Raw genomic sequence first — 18985 nt, forward strand, 5'->3', positions numbered from 1 at the left:
TGCAATTTGGTATGTTTGATGATTGGAGGATAGATAATCAACATACCAATTTGCAGCCCTCTAGCCCCAGTAGTTTTTAAGATCTGAGGGCGGACAGGTAAAAGTGCAGACGGACAGACAAAGCAGGCACAACAGTTTTATTTTACAGAAAACTAAAAAGTTAAAAATAAATATGAACAAGAATAAGCTTATAGAGGGCATAGCAATGTAGAGATACATAGGAATGGCAGATGGTTAACATAGCTGAAATTCTAGATCAGGATTCTGGGACAGATCAGTGTTTTTAGACAGTTAGTCATTTGATAAGGGTGATAATAGGTTCATGAAAGCAGTAATCAATTCGAAAGTATTGGGAGGAAGAAGAAGAGGAAGACCAAAGGAGTGATGGGCAAATGGGGTGAAAGAGGTACTGGAAAGTTGGAGCCTCAACATCTGGGAAGCAAGAGTGTGTGCAAGAGAGTGATAGAGGGCTCGACATACTGTTGGGGAGCTCCTGCATGGGTATATGAAGTTTGGTGCTTCTGAAGTATTCTGCATAGGGGTTTATCCACCATTTTTTCCCTGAGCGTCACTCCATAATAATATGGGAAGTGGCTTCATGTTAATACACACACACACACAAACAACACAATATATATATATATATATATATATATATATATATATATATATATATATATATATATATATATATATATCTAATGACATATATTATGTATATATAATGTTTCCTTATGTGTTTTTCCTGTGTTTTTTTATGTGTTTTCTTTCAGATTTCTCATGTGTTTTGAAGTATAACGAGGTGGTTTTGTATTATGTATGCTTTTGTACAATGCTTGTATATGTTTTCTTTTGTGATCATTGTATATGGACTGAAATAACATTAATAATGTTTATGGGAGAGTCAGGTCTTACAAAGGGTTGGTTGGCTGTGTGATAAAATGAGGTACGTCTTCTTATAGGCTTTTGTGTACACAGCTGTGTGTGTTCAGGTGGAAAGGATGTCCTTTATGCGAGAGAGGTCTTAGAAATCACTTATGTTATCAGTTAAAAGTGAGAAGGGATGACATGCCTGATAGCTGTGGCCAATTCAGGGGCCTGTGTGTGTATGTACACAAGTGTTTAAAACAGGAAGCTGTCAGTCATTCAGATAAGAGGCAGACCTATGTAACTCTCTGAGCCAGGGAATAAATTTCCTAACTTTTTTTCCTCTTCAGGGGAAGAATCTGTTTTTTCCCCTTTCTTTCCCCAGGGAAGAAACTCATTATGTCTGTTCCTTCTAGGGTAACCACATTCTACAAATACCTAGGTGGCAACCCAGGTTTAACCTCATGGAAGATATTAGTAAAAAAAGGTTCAGTACAGATAGAGAGCTGGTAGGAATAGGGTGGTCTCTCTCTCTCACTCACTCACTCACTCACTCTCTCTCTCTCTCTCTCTCTCTCTCTCTCTCTCTCTCTCTCTCCACATAGAAGCGTGTAAAATTATGGTCACTCTCCCAAGCATATAAGTTTTGTGTACTGTTAATAATATTTGATGCTCCCTTGGAAGATTCTAATATAAGAGAGAGATTACTATAACAGGCCTAACAAAATTGTTTTTATGAGGAAAAAGGAGTTGTGTAATGGTGTGCAGAGATTGGTATAAGGTAAAGTGGCATTTACTTATTTTTTACCATGGTAAAAAGTTGAATATGATTTTTGGAAAAAAGTTGATAATCTTTTACAAGGGTGAAGGTGATCTTTTAAAAAGGTGGATGTAATCTTTACACAGATTTTGCCCTAGTGAAATTATTGTTGATAAACTTTTTGTGCATTTTTACATGTTCTTGTCTTTACATTTATTTTATGTGTTCTTGTGTTGATAATTTCACAGTGTTACCCAAGATTTTGTGTTGGTGATTTAAAATTTAGTTAGCACTTTATGTGTTGATACTTTAATACTGAATACTTGTGTTGATTTCATTTCTTAAGATTTCTTTTTCAAATTTGGAGTAAATCTTAACAGTTTAAATTTTTGCTTAGTTAACGTAAATTATTGATAAATATAAAGTTTTGTGAATTAATCTCATATAAGAATTAATTAAATCATACATTGTTTTCAAGTAATAGTAAATTTTTTTTTGAGACTGTGGACTCTACTTATAACTTTTGAACTTAGAAATAAATTTTTGTATTTAAAGTTTTAAAAAGTACAGTGTTTCATTTTGACCACCACGGAATATGGTTATTTGTGTATGCACAAGGTAGGTGATAGACATACTTTGTTCTCCTTCATGTTTATTGAAGTGAATTAGGACCAGGGAAACAATTATGGTTGTTTGATGGAGTGATGCCCTTTCCTCTCTAGTATATCTAGGAGAGCTGTTAATCAGCTCAGTGGTCTGGTAAAACTAAGGTATACTTAGTTGTTACCTCACTCATAACTTGATAAACTTAGATTGATTTTTTTCAAGTGCTACGCAAGTTTTAAGGAATCACTCTTACCTTTAGAGTGTTCAGCCGTAATATTATTGTTATGAGGTTTCAGGTATCTGGCTGAAGTGAGGTAAATTTTTGTATTTAATAGTTGTGTAATAACCAGGTACTTGATCACTTCGTGACAATATATATATATATATATATATATATATATATATATATATATATATATATATGTATATGCTTTATATACTTTATATATAGTACACAAACACAAACACCCCACTGTCACAGCCGGAGCCCCGAACATGCAGTTTTGCTGCAAAATACCGTACCTACGAAAAAAACTCATAAAAATTGAATTATTCTGAAGAGCTGCTGAATTGTCTTAACAATAATGTTATGAAATTTAGGCTGTCAATCCAAGTATCGGGGCACTCTCGGCCACTCAGCGGTGCTGCCTTAACAAATGTTACCTACAAATAAATTTCAGATTCGTTTCTTGTAACAACAACAATGCTGGATATCGTCTTCAAGGGCAGGCTTCCCAATCCAATGTGTGTCTGTATTGTTTAAGTGTTTAATTGCTCCAACTTCCACGATGGGTATTTGGGCAGTTCATCACTAACTCACAGCCAGACACTGCCAGCATTTAAGAATAAACGAAAGAACAGGGAGAGTTTTAGCTGCAAGCTCTGGTCTTCTGTACGCAATCCCAGTAAATGCACTAAATATATACTGTATGAATAAGCGTTGGTAGTCTAACTCTAACTCTCTCTCTCTCTGTATATATATATATATATATATATATATATATATATATATATATATATATATATATATATATATATATATATATACAGTATATATAGATATATATAATATACTGTATATATAGCCCGCGTGGACAATAACTGACAGTTAATAGAGCGAACTGAACTGTAGCTTACAAGAAGGATTTGAACTCCTGGCTTCCGAGTTGCAAAGACGTGGCTTTCTTGCACGTTATTATTGATGACATTATAATTTTTTTTCACGTGATATATGCGAATACTAAACTTACCATTAATTACCGGCAGAATTCACCCACTGACACGTTCCCACTATATTATTCAGGGTAGCAATGGCTGTGGGTGAATGCTTGTAGTATTTGCATATATCGCGTGAAAAAAAGCGATTATGAAATCAACAATGACATACAAGGGAGGTTTCTGTGGAAATATGCTTGAGGAAAACAGCAAGTAGGCACACAAAATGGCACCGACCTTCGAACAGTAGATAAAAGGTTTCCCCATAGTTTCGACAGTAGTTTTGACTACAAAGTTGCAACATGTCCATCTTCTGCATCTACCCTACACTGTATATCATCCCAGCATAATACTTCGATTTTACTTGATTTCCTATTCAGATATATTCCCAACTTTCAAAATAATTAAGGTCTGGTCTGGTATTTCCTTGGCCTGCCTTCCCCAACACTACTCATCCTGGCTCTTGACAGTAGCCTACCTTCCTATATGTCTTGCCTTTAGTCTTTCCTCATTTCCATTGTTTCCTCGCCGTTTGCCTTCGTTGTGTTTGACTTTCAGTTAGTATTAGTTTTCCAGTTTCTTGTGTTCTCTTTGTTTTCTTGTCCTATTTCGTGCAAGTTGTTTAACTCTTTCAGGTGGCATTCAAGGGTGCACGATCGTGAGGAAAGTATAAACTTGGGATTGGGGAGGTAATTTTAGAGAGCCAGGCCAGAATGAGGGCTAAAGTTATGTATACCTGTTTAACCAGACCACTGAGCTGATTAACAGCTCTCCTAGAGAGGGCTGGCGCAAAGGATTAGATTTATTTTACGTGGGTAAGAACCAATTGGTTACCTAGCAACGTGATCTACAGCTTATTGTGGAATCCGAACTACATTGTAACGAGAAATGAAATTCTGTCACCAGAAATAAATTCCTCTAATTCTTCATTGGCCGGTCGGAAACGCGGGCCAAGCAGAGTGCTAGCCGAGAACGGTACCCACCCGTCCAATGAGGAACTATAGAATGAGGGCTAATATGGGAGAAGAAATAGGAGTGAATACCAAACCATACCGTAATAATTTCATCATGAGTGAGCTACAGAATTTGTGCTGGGAAATACGTATCATTTATTGCTGTAAACAACAGTAATACTTACACTCACCCATCTATCCTGTGATAATATCAAACTAAAATTTTATTGTAGAGGTTTCTGGTCATTAAATTGCACTGATTAAACTGTATATTCTAATAACACCAAGAGTGGAATATATGAATCAAATGTCTGCTTACGACATTGGTTTTAGGAATTTGATCCCCCTCCCTTTTTTTTTACCTTTCTATGGTGTAAATAATTTCATTAATACCTTAGTTTTGTATATACAGAAACACCAACCCCCTGTAAGGGGTAGTGCCGTCATTGCACATCACGGGGTGCACTGTAGGCATTGCTAAAGGTTCTTTTGCAGCGTCCTCTCGGTCCCGAGTTGTAACACCTTTCATTCCTTTTACTGTACCTCCTTTCATATTAACTTTCTTCCATCTTGCTATCCACCCTCTCCTAACAATTATTTCAAAGTGCACCTGCAAGGTTTTCCTCCTGTTGCACCTTTAAAACCTACCTGCTCTTAATTTCCTTTCCAGCATTGAATGACCTCATAGGTTCCCAGCGCTTGGCCTTTGGCCAACGCACTACATTCGTATATTCCTTCCAAACACCTACCAATAGCACTCATCCTGCCACTTCTTCGGCAACCTACGAGAGGAATTTTCTCTCAATGACAAACATGAAACGCAGTTTGCGGAGGCCCTCGTCCCTGGCTCTGTCGGACATGCATTTGGACAGGCCAGAAGCATAACATGAATGTCTTTGTAAACAGATTCGTTTAAACATCAACGATTTTTAATTGTATAAATTTCTGTCTATCATAGTAGGGTCTACTTAGAGTCCATCATAGTTCTACTTGTATTATTATCTTCAGGACTCTCGTACTATATCTATATATAGTTCTTCATTGGAGGAGTGGATAGAGCTCTCGGCTAGCACGCTGTTGGCCCAGCGTTCGACTCTCTGACCGGCCAATGAAGAATTAGAGGAATTTATTTCCGGTGATAGAAATTCATTTCTCGTCATAATGTGGTTCGTATTCCACAATAAGCTGTAGGTCCCGTTGCGAGGTAACCAGTTGGTTCAGTCTAATCCTTCGGGCCAGCCCTAGGAGAGCTGTTAATCAGCTCAGTGGTCTGGTAAAACTAAGGTATACTTAACTTAACTTAACTTAGCCACGTAAAAGAAATCTAATCCTTCGGGCCAGCCCTAGGAGAGCTGTTAATCAGCTCAGTGGTCTGGTTAAACTAAGATATACTTAACTATAGTCTATACTGTACAGCTGCATGGGGTTCCGAAAGTTTTTCAGATAACGAGCACCGAACAGTTTCCAAGGTGATTGTGACAGAACCGCCATGATTGTGGAAACCGTTAAGCAATCCCATCAGGAAGACCTATTTTGAATCCCGCAGGGACTTTAGATTGCCCGCACAGTAGATTCACGTATATAACTTACAGAGATATTTACTAGGAAGCTTTCAGCATTTACTAAACTCGCATATTACATTTATAGATATATAATACACGCACAGTCAATATTCTGGCTCTTATGGTATTTTTTGAATACTGACAAATAAACTGTTAGAATTACATATTTAAAGAAAAATTTCCAATTTAATTTCAGAATTTTGCTGTTAACTTGTACACTACCTCAAATGCAAACAAATAAGATCAAGTCGTATAAAGGAAGCAAACAAAAATCTATGCAACTCTCATGTTGCATATTTACATATATATTCACGGGTCCCTGCTGCGCACAATGTTTGATCACGAACGGATTTCATAAATCTTGTTTCATTAAGTGATTCACCTTCATATTTTACAGATTCTTGTGAACTTTTACATTACACGTCTCATACAGTGCAGTACGGATGTTTACATCTTAAAATAGTTTGTTGCTCATTACACTGTATAAGAAACCAAACTGAAGGACAAACAGCTGATTATAGTAGCAGCTCTCTCTCTCTCTCTCTCTCTCTCTCTCTCTCTCTCTCTCTCTCTCTCTCTCTCTCTCTCTCTCTCTCTCTCTCCCCGTGAAATTAACCGACGTTTAATGTATCCAGTTATTTGCGCTTTGAGATGAGGTTATTGAGAATCACTGGGCTGTATTAAACGCTTGCCAGAAATGTATGTGGGCGAGAATCCTTGGGCAGGCCCAATGTTTGTGTGCGCAAGCGCGTTTTTGTGTGTCTGTATTGCACTATATCTCACAAATGTACTTTAAAGGAAAAAAAGCATATTCTGCATAGTCGAGATCTTACTGAAAAAATATTATTGCAAAATGGGATTGTCCTTGTTAAAATAATTTTTCTTTTAACTTAAGGAGCTAATCATCCAAAACTTGGATGATATAAAGTAAATACTTCAAAGTTACATTTACTGTACCTTTGACATGTTTACAAACGTTGAGCCGTAATAAAAAAAAAAAAAACCTGACTAAAACTAGCAGCAATGGAACAGTGGCATCGGAATCTGATGTGCATTTATAATCGGCAGTTCTGTTCGAGAATTGATAAGAAGTCTTGCATCACAAGCATCATCTCTCTGTCAGACTTATCCTTCAAGGAACTAGGCGCTCACGAGCAACATGATGGGAATAACTGCTCTTATTAGATAACGTACGATAACACAAAACATGTTTCGTAGAGTCCCTTCTGTATTAAGTTACAGGTATTTGATAATACATGTAAATGTAACCTAGTAATACATTTGTACGAGAAATATGAGAATTTAGTTATGTGTATTAATATGTAGCAAAGTTGAGGTAGTATTATGTTACATTAGTCAATAAAAGCACAACCCTAAGTCTGATATTCAGTATTTTGGCTTTAGAAAATGTGACAGGGAGACTGGCCCATTCAAACGAAGGGAACAACACTAAGACCAATGGACAATATTTATGTCTTTAGAGATAAGTTGTTTGGCTTTAAACAAGTAGGATATATTATTGATGACGTGTGAAACGAACTCATGAGAGGGCTGAGCAATGACCAAAGCGTGAAGCATCACAAGATGAGCAAGCAAGCAATAACACTGCGCATATAAAGTAACAACGCTTACACTTTTTTTTTTTACACTACAGAAGAGCGTGCTTCGATTGGCCCCGGTTGGAAGGGGTAGACGAACAAAATCTTAGAATCTGCAGCGACAGAGCGTGGTAAAGGCGAAGATAAAAATAATTTAGTTTTGGAAGTTCCAACAAGTGTGTAGGTCGTTCAGTACACCATCCGATCACCAACTCACAATAGGTACCTTGACTGGACATTCTCAACCAAAATCACTTCCCACAATGAGATATTATTACTGATATATATTAGATTAGGGATATAATCGAAATATTAAATTAGTTGGGAGGGAAATGAGATAAAGACTAACGTGAAGAGGAGATAGGAAATGGGAAGAAATGCAGGAAAGGGGAGGAAAGGAGAAACAGAAGGAAGACACTGTGGAATACGAGGGAGAGGAGTCGTAAGAGATGCCAAAGCAAAAGGGAGGAAAAGGAAGGTGGGGAGAAAAAGAGGGGGGGGGGGGAAATCACGCATAATTAGCCTGGAGTGAGACGAAAGAGCGATTTAATTATATTTGTAAATGTTTACAGATCTTTGCAAATATAAAATATGAGAGGATTTACAAAGATAAATTTGGTGATCTTTTCCTCTGTTCTTGAGCGATAACGGTGAAATTGAAAATTTAAACATTTATGTTATTCAGAACAGGGATTTGAACTAAGCTTTACTTTATTTCTTTGAAGTTCTTAATAAGGTCCGTATACATATTAATTTAATTTATGTAAAGCCATTAGTATAGGAGGTGTAATTTAATAATAGCATAGCAAAGTTGGCGTAGTCTCTCGCACGATTGGTCGGGAACACAAGCTGTAGGCACAATTGTACAACAGGAAACAAGTAATATAATCTAGAGGCAACTTTATGAAATAATTTTTGCACGAGTGAATATTATTACACCATCAGTATGCTCTTAGGTGATTAATTTCTATACCATAAAATGGCATTGTGGAAAAGAACAATAGCGTAGCCAGACGAATACAATGGAACCCAGTATAAAAGAACAGCAGATAATAAATCCATGTGGGACCAGTGAAACCCAGATATATGCGGTTACAAATCCTTTTACACACTATTTCTTGTAAACTATTCAAACGATTCAATAGTTTAATTTTGCCATTGTGTGTTGATTGGCCAATCTAATTGCAAAGACATCCATGTTTACGTTCTTGGCCCTGCCCGAATGCATACCCACCACAGCCATGGACGAGAGCCTTTTGTACCCCACAATTTTTTATATATATACGTATATTTTTATTAGATTTTGGCCTATACATTTAGCCCTAACTAACAAAAGTTTGAAGAAGATATAATTTTCTTTTAATTATTATATTATGTGATAAAATATTTGCTGTAGTGTTTCGCACTCTGCCTATGCATGGCCTACCTGGCTGCTTTTTTGAGGCACAACTTGTGACGGGAGGAGCTAGGCATGTGCCCAATGCCCCCATAGAAACCCCATGAATGGATTTGTATAAGTATTTGGGAGAAAATATCTCGGTAGACAATAGGATGAGAGAAGATGGGTCACAGCATAAGTGAAACAAGGAAGGTAGCAGCAGTCATATGTGCAAAGGATTGGGAGGAAACTCGGGGTGTGTGTGGAAACCAAGGTTGGAAGCTTGAAAGGATTGTTGAGCTAATTCTTCTCTATGGAGGTGAAGTGTGGATGTTAAATACAAGTAAAAGAATAAGTGGTGAAGCTGTTCAAATGAGATGTTCGTGTAGGATATACGGCACAAGATACATATAAGAGGGGGTAAAAAGTTTACCATACGTGAAAGATGTAGTGTTCTGAGATGGTTTTGTCGTGTAGAAAGAATGGTGGATGTTAGCCTGTTGAAGCGAGTACAGTTGGAAAGTGTTTGAAGGCATAAAGGGAGTAAGACTGAGGAAGGGCTGAAGAGAGGCGTGAGAAAGAAGTTTAAGAAAGGTGGGACTTCAGCAGCCAGAACTGGAGGCTGGAAGCGAGATAGAAGTGAACAGGGAAGTATGTGTAGGGGGTTTTGACGTGTTGCTGCTGAGTCTTCTGTGCAATTATAATATCTATTTTGAGAATGTTCATTTTGCAATATACAGTGTTCCTAGTGTCCATTGCACTAAACAGTGAAGGCCCATGTATTGTTATGCTTTATTAATAAAATGCACTAGTCTATATAGTAAATTAGAATTGTGTTATCAGTATCAAGAACTCTGTGAATTTAATGAAATTATTTTCAAAATTTTTTCGCAGAGTACAAAAAAACTATAACCTGTAGCACCGGAGAGCCACGATTACAAGTTAAGAATTAGGCCTATTTGGATCGAACAAAGTTTTATGGCATGTGGAAAATTCATGCCGTGTTTTTCCTAGGCTTTATATTTTATGTTTAATACCAAAACACGTTGCCGAGATCATTTAAAGTTAAAGCTTAGTAATGGCTGCAGATCATCAGTTCGAGTGAAGAGTTAATTTCTGTAACCTAATTATATGCAACATGTGTTAAACTTCTTCATACAAATCACCCTTGGTCAGTTGACTGATTGATTGACTGTGGTAGAAATCATGATCCTCAACTTTGAACATCTGGTGTTGAGTCAGGCGCAAATTCAGACACTGAATCCTGAGTTTTGACTCAAACTCAGACACTGAATCCTGAGTTTTGACTCAAACTCAGACTCGGACTCTCTGGGCTCTGACTCTGTGTTGGACTTGCATGGTGTGGACTCAGATTTGGTCTCGGAAATTGTGCGCTTGACCACAAGTCTGTAGTTGATAAGTTGTTGAGGGTGATAAAAAGTTCCTAAGTTTCCGTGATGGAAGCAAAGTTTGTGTCACCATATGCAGACAGGAGAGTGAGTGGTTTGGCATAACAGTGGCTCTGAGACAAGAGCGTGTTTTCTTCATGATTATTTATACCTTTCTGGATGGAGAAATGGAAGAAGTCAGGAAAATGAAATTGATGGATGAAAGAATGAGCCATGACCAGAGTGTGGAAAGGCCGGTGTTTGCTGTTAATAAAGTACTGAATGCGATAGTGAGCACAAACAGCAGATAGAGTGAGAGTTTAGGAGTTTGCAAAATGAGGAATTAGAGTAAATGTGACCAAGAGTAATGTTGCGGCAAATCTTCTTCGTTTGCAGTGATTCACTCCCAGGAATAATCACACACATGCCGAATAAAAAGGCCAGTTTACAAAACGCTAATTTTACTTACAAATTTGACGTGAAATATATCCCGCAAATATACCCGAACTATTAAGTCAAGGTGTAGTTGGAGAATTAATGAAGAACGAAAATGTGGCCTTTAAACTATTACTTCTGATTTGTGCATCAATTATTTGCTGTAATGGCAGAGAATGAATTTATGTATAATAGAATTTATTTCAGACTTTCAGACCTCCTGTGTACAAAGCAAGAGCCATTGCGCAGTGCCCTAGACTTAGTACTGGAGAAAACTGGTTTATCAAAGGGCCTTCTTTGGAGGTTCCTTTCGGAGCGGGGGGAGAACCAAATGGTTGAACTGGCGCCCCAGGCTCTTTTATATAAGGCGGAATGTGTCAAACATCCAGAAAAAAATCAACATGGACACTGTTAAATCAATCCCGACTTCAAGAAATAACATATTGTTAGGTTTTAAGAAGCGTGCCTATCAATATAAATTTCAGCATTCAGTCACTGCAATGGTACGGATAGGTCATAATACATAAGCGAATTTTACAAACTAATGGCAGTCTTAAATCCTAATGACTCTATAATTTTATGCAGACAACTCACCATTATATGTTCCAGTCTAGCAGTATCACTCTGTTGATTTCAGAAATTAGAGATGTCACCACACCTTTCGTCTCATTTGCCTCGTTAGTAGACTGGATGGCTTGATTGATGTTCATATGACACTATATCCTGATATTTCACTGTAGACAACGGGCCCAAAAATGATGTCTTGCTTTTCCAACCAATCTTTTAGTACAATAGATGGTGTCTAAAATTTTCCATCATGAATTACCTAGTAATATGATACATGCTTCTCTAACCGTTGCAGGTTCCCTTATGTCCACGTTTGTTACGAGATTCACCCGTTCACCTCAACATGAACTGTTATTGACAAGGCGAAGGCAGCACAAGTCGTCACTTGAAACCGATATGCCCCTAAATGGTGACGTATTATTTTTGTGGCAAACATCTACGTTAAGGGGCCGTTGAATAATACGAATTCAGCTTTTAAACGTGAAATATATGCATAGATATCAAGTAGAGATGACCACCCTGTCCGGCTGACGTACATCTGGCAGTGCTGTTTAACATATCAAGCTTGCTCATCGTGTTACGGCTAATCTCCGCCTGAGGAAATCTGTCTTTGTTTCCCGCGCTAAATATGATTAGCATTGGGTAAAGAACTGCAGGTAAATCTATGGAATATTATGTCCTAGGTAATACTGATGATATTCACTTAACATCAATGGCTAATTTTAAAAACTGAAGCACGTAAATCTAACACTTCCCTATTTTACGTCTTGTTAAGAATTGTACGTGTGCAATCAGTTAGATACATAACTTCTATAAACCCAGGGGCGTCATTTAGGGGGGCCTGGTGGAGTCAACTGCCCCCCCCCCAAAGACTCAAGTTGCCCTCCCCGCCTCAACTTGCCCCCCTCACCCCACCAAGCCCCAAGAAGTAACAGCAGCTGGTTTTCCATTATTCCTACAGAAATTCAAATGTGTCATCACATTAAGTTATATCTGTCTATCCATCTATCTATTTTATGTGCTTCAAAAAGCACATAAAATACCTCAAAATCAAAAAACCCCAGGTGATTAGGCTCGCTTCGCTCGCCAACCCGCCTTCGCCGCCCCCCCCCCCCATCAAAAATCTGAAATGACGCCCCTGTACAAACCCTAAATAGAAGTTAACAGTTTGTGCCCTCAAATCCCAACAAAGTGAATAAATAGGAAGAATATCCAAATTTGAGAGGTTTGGTTGATTGATTGAACTGATTGATTATGAAATTTAGGTGTTAACATGATAAGGTCTTGCAACAAAGGTTGGCTGGTGGAAGATAAGGAGGGGCTGTTTTGCGTTTGGGAGTCAATAATAAAACTAGTAATGGTAGGATAAGAGAAAACCTGCGTTACGGAATAGGGGAAGCAAGTTCGGTTCTTCCAGATTAAATCGGCCTTTTATTGGCAAGGTCTTTTGCCTAGGGTAACTCGTAAAGGGAAGCAAGTAAGGCGTAAGGTGTTGGGAGAAGACCTGGAGTGTCTAGGGAAGCCAAGCTAAGAATGTGAAAAAAGACTGTTAAGCCAACACTTCGTTGTGGGAGCGAAATATGGATGTTGAATGTAATTAAAAGGTGAAAAGTTGAAGCTAGTGTGATGTAGGAAGAGTTGAGAGGTTGAGCAATGTGGAGATATGTAAAAGTGTGAGGCTTCAAGACAAGTCAGGAGTGAAAAATTGATTCTTTATTATTCTTGACAGGTGTTTATGAGACAAAAAGCGGACAGAAAGGTAGCGGGCGACACCCAAGGCCCCCCACTGCGTCCATACAGGATTTGTGTTTTCTGGCAAGCATAAAAATATGTGCAACACTTGTTACATGGCAATAAAAGTATAGGTATACATATCGGCAGAAAGGCCGTACAATGATGCATAAGATGAGGTACACAAAGAATCTGAAGTAAAGACAGGTAAAATACACGACGTGACTAATGTACATCTGAAAAGAGAAACACAAGGAAAGAGAGGCGCGATTTGTCGTCCTTACAAAAGTGATAAATTGGTTAATGTGGGTGAAGGGTGGATTGTGAGGCTCAAGAAAGGTCAGAAGTGAGACTGATTCTTTATTGTTCATGACAGGTACTTAGAATGTGGAAAGCAGACGGAAAGGTAGCGGGCGACCTGCGGCCCCCCGGTGCTTCCGTACAGAATTGTGTTTGTTGAAAGACATAAAATGACATATACAGAGCATTACAGAACATGTACAAGGCAGATATATATATTGGCGAATAGGCTGTAGAATGATAAATATAATGTACTCCTGCAGGTGAGATCTCGTGCCCAAGGAAATCTATTTTTTCCTTCCCAAAGATGCACTCGTCGAACCTCACCACTAGGCCGCTCTCCTGTAGACATTTTAGGACTGTAAAGTCCTCGCTCAACGCATTTTCTGTAATGAAAATCCCGTTTTCTGCGGTGCCTTCACATTCGACCTGGGGTCAACTGAACACATATTATTATCATTATTGTGAATTGTATATTTTATTCTCTGTTCAAGTGACCATGCATTATGTATACGTAACGGAGTATTTTTGTAACACATCAGACATTATTAATCGTTATGTTTTCTGTATGTACCTGTCCTGTTTTTGTAGAGAAATAGTTTGACCTCAGGTCACCTGTAAATCTTTGTACCCACAGCCTCTGCGAAGTACGCAGACGTCCGCACGCCGCTTTATAAGCGGATCGCTTCATCAATAAACCAGCAGTACTTGTCTTCCTGCTCATTATTCTGCACCTCTCTCAGAGGACTGCCTGGACATGTCGAAGGTGTTCCTCGGGCGACCTGGAGATGATCAGGATGTCACTGACATAGCAGATGCAGAAGGGCAGGTCCCCCAAAGTGGTGTCCATCAGTTGCTGGGATGTGGCACCTGCATTTCTGAGACCAAAGGGCGTTATTATAGCAGTCTTTGGGACATCATCAGGGTGTACAGGGACTTGGAAATATGATTTCAGCAGGTCCATTTTGGAGAAGACCTTTGCCCCATGGAGTGCGCTCGTCCGGTCCTGCAGGTTTGGGAGGGGGTAGTGGCCTGGTGTTGTCACTACGTTTAGGTGGAAGTAATCTCCACACGGCCTCCACGAGCCATCCGCCTTCTTTACCATGTGGAGGGGTGATGCCCACAGGATGCTTTTTTTTGCAGACGCCCATCCGTTCTATCTCTACGAAGGCCCGTTTGGCATCTTGTAGCTTTTGTGGGGATAGGCGCCGGAACTTTGCATGAGTTGGTGGGTCTGTTGTAGTGATGTGAGGGAATATGCCGTGCTTTGCTGAAGCCCCCGGTGACTGTCTTAGCTCTGGTTTAAACACGTCCGGAAACTCCTGTAGGAGGGATGTGTAGCTGTTGGAGGCTGTGGAGCAGATGGCGGGCATCCCCGATCCTTTGGCAAGCTGGCAGGAGTGGCAGGTTCCTGTGTCCAGTAGTCGTTCCCTTCCGACATCGACGAGAAGTCTGTGGTGTCCTAGGAAATCTGCGCCCAGCAGCAGGAACTTAACATCCGTGACGATGAAGGGCCAGTGGTACCTGCAGCCCAGGATGGAGATGATCCGTGTCGTTGTGCCGTATGTGCAAATGGGTGTCCCGTTTGCTGCGATGAGGGTGTTTGTCGAGTCAGGTTTCTTCTTAAGATCTTCCTTTGTCGGCGGGAAGATGGATTGCATTGCCCCTGTGTCTACCAGCAGGCGGTGCTTGGAGATTTCATCTTTGATGGAAAAACCTGCTGGTTGGGGAACAGGGGTGTTTGCAGTACTTTGCTTTGGCGCCAAATTTCTTGTGGTAGAAGCACCCCATAGCAAATGATTTCCCTCTGTTCTCTTTCAGTTTCTTTTTGAATTGAAGATGACGTTGATCTCTCCATCGTCGTCATTGTTGCTCTCCGTTGGGCTGCAGTCTTCCAGGGCGGCGGCTGCAGGGGTGGCAGTGTGTTCCGAGTTCTCGGTGGCCTCATGTACCTTCTGGGCAACGTCTATTAATGTCCCGGTTTCGAGGATGTCAGCATCCCTTATCTGGCTCCTTACTTCCTGCGGAAGGCGTCAAAGGAAGATCGCCCTTGCCAGGTCGATTTTCCTTATCCTCCCGTTCTCGTCTCGGCCTGGTAATGTTATGAGCCTCTGCAGTTCGTCCCAGGCCTTTCTGGGTGATGCTTCTCCGAGGGGCTGGGATGCCGGGTCGAGTGCGCGCTGTGCTCTTTCCGTCACGGGCATTGAGTAGGTCTTGGTTAGTTTACCTTTTAATGCTGCGTACATGACTTCATCTGCATGCGCGTTGAGCCAGGGGGAGATCCTGTTGAACACCTCTACCAGGAGCGCCACCATGGTGATGTCGGATTTGCTTGCATTGTCTGTTATGAGCGCCATGCGGAAGTGTACTTCTGCGCGCAGGAACCATGATGCTGTGTTCCCGTGCGAAAACTGAAGGAGTTTGACCTCATCTGCTTTTGTCAGCGAGAGAGGCGTACAGATGATGCTCGTGCGTTCGCATTGAATTTCATCTTCTGCCATCTTTACTGCTCATGCACCAAAACGCAGGAAAATACACCGTGTGAGTCCGTTAATGGTGCTGATTGTAGTGCCAAAACGTTCCCTTTGTTGGGTATGCCATATTTAGTCTGTTAATGGCACGGTTTCTGCCAGGGAAGGAGCTATCAGAGGCCTAAACTTGACGCCATGTTTAGTCCGTTAAAGTCTCTCTGACAGTAGGCTGCAGCCATAGTGAGTCGTTAATGGCTGGGCCAAAACTGCGCTACCTGTCACTCCGAGGTCACCAGTGTGAGGTTCAAGAAAGGTCAGAAGTGAGAATGATTCTTTATTGTTCACGACAGGTACTTATAATGCGGAAACCGGACGGAAAGTTAGCGGGCGACCTGTGGCCCCCCCGCTGCGTCCATACAGAATTGTGTTTCTTGAAAGACATAAAATGACATATACAGAGCATTACAGAACATGTACAAGGCAGAGATATATATCGGCGAATAGGCCGTAGAATGATACATATAATGAGATACATAAAGAATCTGAAACAATAATAAGTGACAAATACGACATGATTAATGTACAAATGTAGAGCGAAACACAAGGAACGGAGAGGCGGTTTTACGCCCTTACAGGATCAGTGTTTTGAGATGGTTTGAACATGTGTAAAGGCGCCAAATTGTGCCTCTCTTTCCTTGTGTTTCTCCGTTCAGATGTACATTAATCACGTTATGTATTTTACCTGTCTTTATTTCAGATTCTTTGTGTACCTCATTTTATGCATCATTGTATGGCCTTTCTGCCGATATGTATATCTACCTTTTATATGTCATGTAACAAATGTTGTGCAAATTTTTATGATTGCCAAAAAACACAAATCCTGTATGGACGCCGTAGGGGGTCTCGGGTCGCCTGCTACCTTTCCATCCGCTTTTTGTCTTATAAACACTTGTCGAGAATAATAAAGAATCAGTCTTTCACCTCTGACTTTTTTTGAAGCCTCACACTGGTGACCCCGGGTCAGGGACAGGTAGTGCGGTTTTGGCCCAGCCATTAACGGACTAACTACGGCCGCACCCTACCATCAGAGAGCCTCTAGCGGACTAACTATGGCGTAAAGTTTAGGCCTCTGATAGCACCCTGCCTGACGGAAACCATGCCATTAACAGACTAAATACGGCGTACCCACAAGGGCATGTTTTGGCACTTCGTTCGACCTCTCAAACAAAACAGTACCATTAACGGACTCAACACGGCGCATTTTCCCACGTTTTGGTGCGTGAGCAGTCAAGATGTCAGAGGTAGAACCTCAATGCGAACCTGCGAGCATTGTCTGCACGCCGCTCTCACCAACAAAGCCAGACACAAACTTCCCCCGTTCTCACGCCAAAACACAGCATCATGGTTCTGGCGTGCAGACGCACATTTTCGCATGGCGCGCATCTCAGATGACACTACAAAATCAGACAGTCATGACAGCACTCCCAGAGGAAGTATTCAACAGAATCTCCCCCTAGCTAGACGTGCAACCAGACAAAGTCTCATGCACAGACTTAAAACACAAACTGATGAATTCCTACTCCATGCCCGTGTCTGAGAGAGCACAGCGCGCATTCAACCTGTTATCCCAGCCCCTTGGGGATGCATCACCCAGGGAAGCCTGGGATCAGCTGTGGGGGTTAGTAACACTCCCAGGTCGCTACTAGAACAGGAGGAAGAGAACAATGGACCTGACAAAAGCTATCTTCCTTCAGCGCCTCCTGCAGGAAGTTCGGCACCAGATAAGGGATGCAGAGAACCTGGACATGGATGCCTTAGTTGACAACGCCCAGGAACTATACGAGTCCACTAAGGCTTCGACACATGCCGCCACCCTCGCAGCCACCACCCTGGGAGCCTGCAACCTGTCGGAGGAAGATGGCGACGACTATGAAGACATCAATGCCATGTATAAGAAGAGACCGCCATTCAGAGAGCACAGGACATGGCCTAACCCAGCGTGGTGTTTCTACCATAGGAAGTTGGGACCAATGCCAGAACCTGCAGGCCTCCGTGTTCTTACACAAAAAACGACACAGGCGGCCACAAATAACAGCTGTGGCCACGAAACCCAACTCCCCCCACCCAGCAGGGTTTTTCATCACAGACGAGATCTCCAAATGCCGCCTGCTGGTTGATACGGGAGCATTGCAGTCAGTTTTCCCATCATCCTTCCCTCATAGCAGCAAACGGAACTCCCATCCGCACTTATGGCACAACGACCCAGGCTATCTCAATCCTGGGGCGCAGATACCACTGGCCTTTCGTTGTAGCGGATGTAAAGTTCCCTCTGCTGGGCGCAGATTTCCTAGGGCACCAAGGACTCCTAGTCGACGTCTCCAGACAGCGCCTCCTCGACGCAGGGATGTGCCATTCCCATCAGCTCTCCAGCGGACCTGGGATGCCCTCCATATGCTTCGCAGCCCCCAACAGCTAAACGTCCCTCCTACAGGAATTCCCGGACATGTTCAAACCAGAACTATGCCAGTCACCTGCGGCTTTGGCAAAGCACGGCATCTTCCACCACATCACCACGACGGGCCCACCAACCCATGCCAAGTTCCGACGTCTGTCCCTCCAGAAGTTACAAGACACCAAACGGGCCTTCCAAGAAATGGAACGCATGGGCGTCTGTAAAAAGGCATCAAGCCCGTGGGCGTCCCCTCTCCACATGGTAAGGAAATCCGATGGTTCATGGAGGCCATGCGGAGACTATCAGCACCTGAATTTGGTAACAACGCCAGATCACTACCCCCTCCCTAACATGCAAGACCTGACAGGCACCCTCCACGGAGCCAAAATTTTATCCAAGATGGATCTACTGAAGTCGTACTTCCCAGTTCCTGTGCATCCCGACGATGTCCCAAAGACAGCCATCATCATGCCCTTCGGAAGCTACACGTTTTTCTATTCCACTCTTGGTCTCAGGAACGCAGGCGGCACCTTTCAGCGCCTGATGGATACCATCGTGGAAGATCTTCCCTTCTGCATCTGCTACGTCGATGACATCCTCATTTTTTCAGGACAGCGGATTAGTTGTCAGGTTCGACAAATGCATCTTCGGGAAAGAGAAAGTAGACTTCCTGGGCCACGAGATTTCCCCAGCAGGAGTGTG

At 41.5% G+C, this 18985-nt stretch overlaps 1 protein-coding gene across 9 annotated transcripts in view; it reads right to left on the reverse strand.

Annotated features, from left to right (window-relative positions):
- LOC136850637 (uncharacterized) overlaps positions 1–11697 on the reverse strand; it is a 379925-nt gene extending 368228 nt beyond the window's left edge. For 2 of the 9 annotated variants that reach the window (XM_067124376.1, XM_067124391.1), the window contains exon 1: positions 11357–11634. The gene's annotated coding sequence lies outside the window, so the exon portion shown is untranslated. Of the gene's footprint in view, positions 1–11356 lie in introns of all 9 variants that reach the window. The other 7 variants (XM_067124380.1, XM_067124382.1, XM_067124371.1 and 4 more) reach the window with 7 other exon arrangements.
- Between the last annotated feature and the right edge of the window lie 7288 nt (positions 11698–18985).

The sequence above is a fragment of the Macrobrachium rosenbergii genome, chromosome 22 (assembly GCF_040412425.1).
Source record: "Macrobrachium rosenbergii isolate ZJJX-2024 chromosome 22, ASM4041242v1, whole genome shotgun sequence".
NCBI lineage: Eukaryota > Metazoa > Arthropoda > Malacostraca > Decapoda > Palaemonidae > Macrobrachium > Macrobrachium rosenbergii.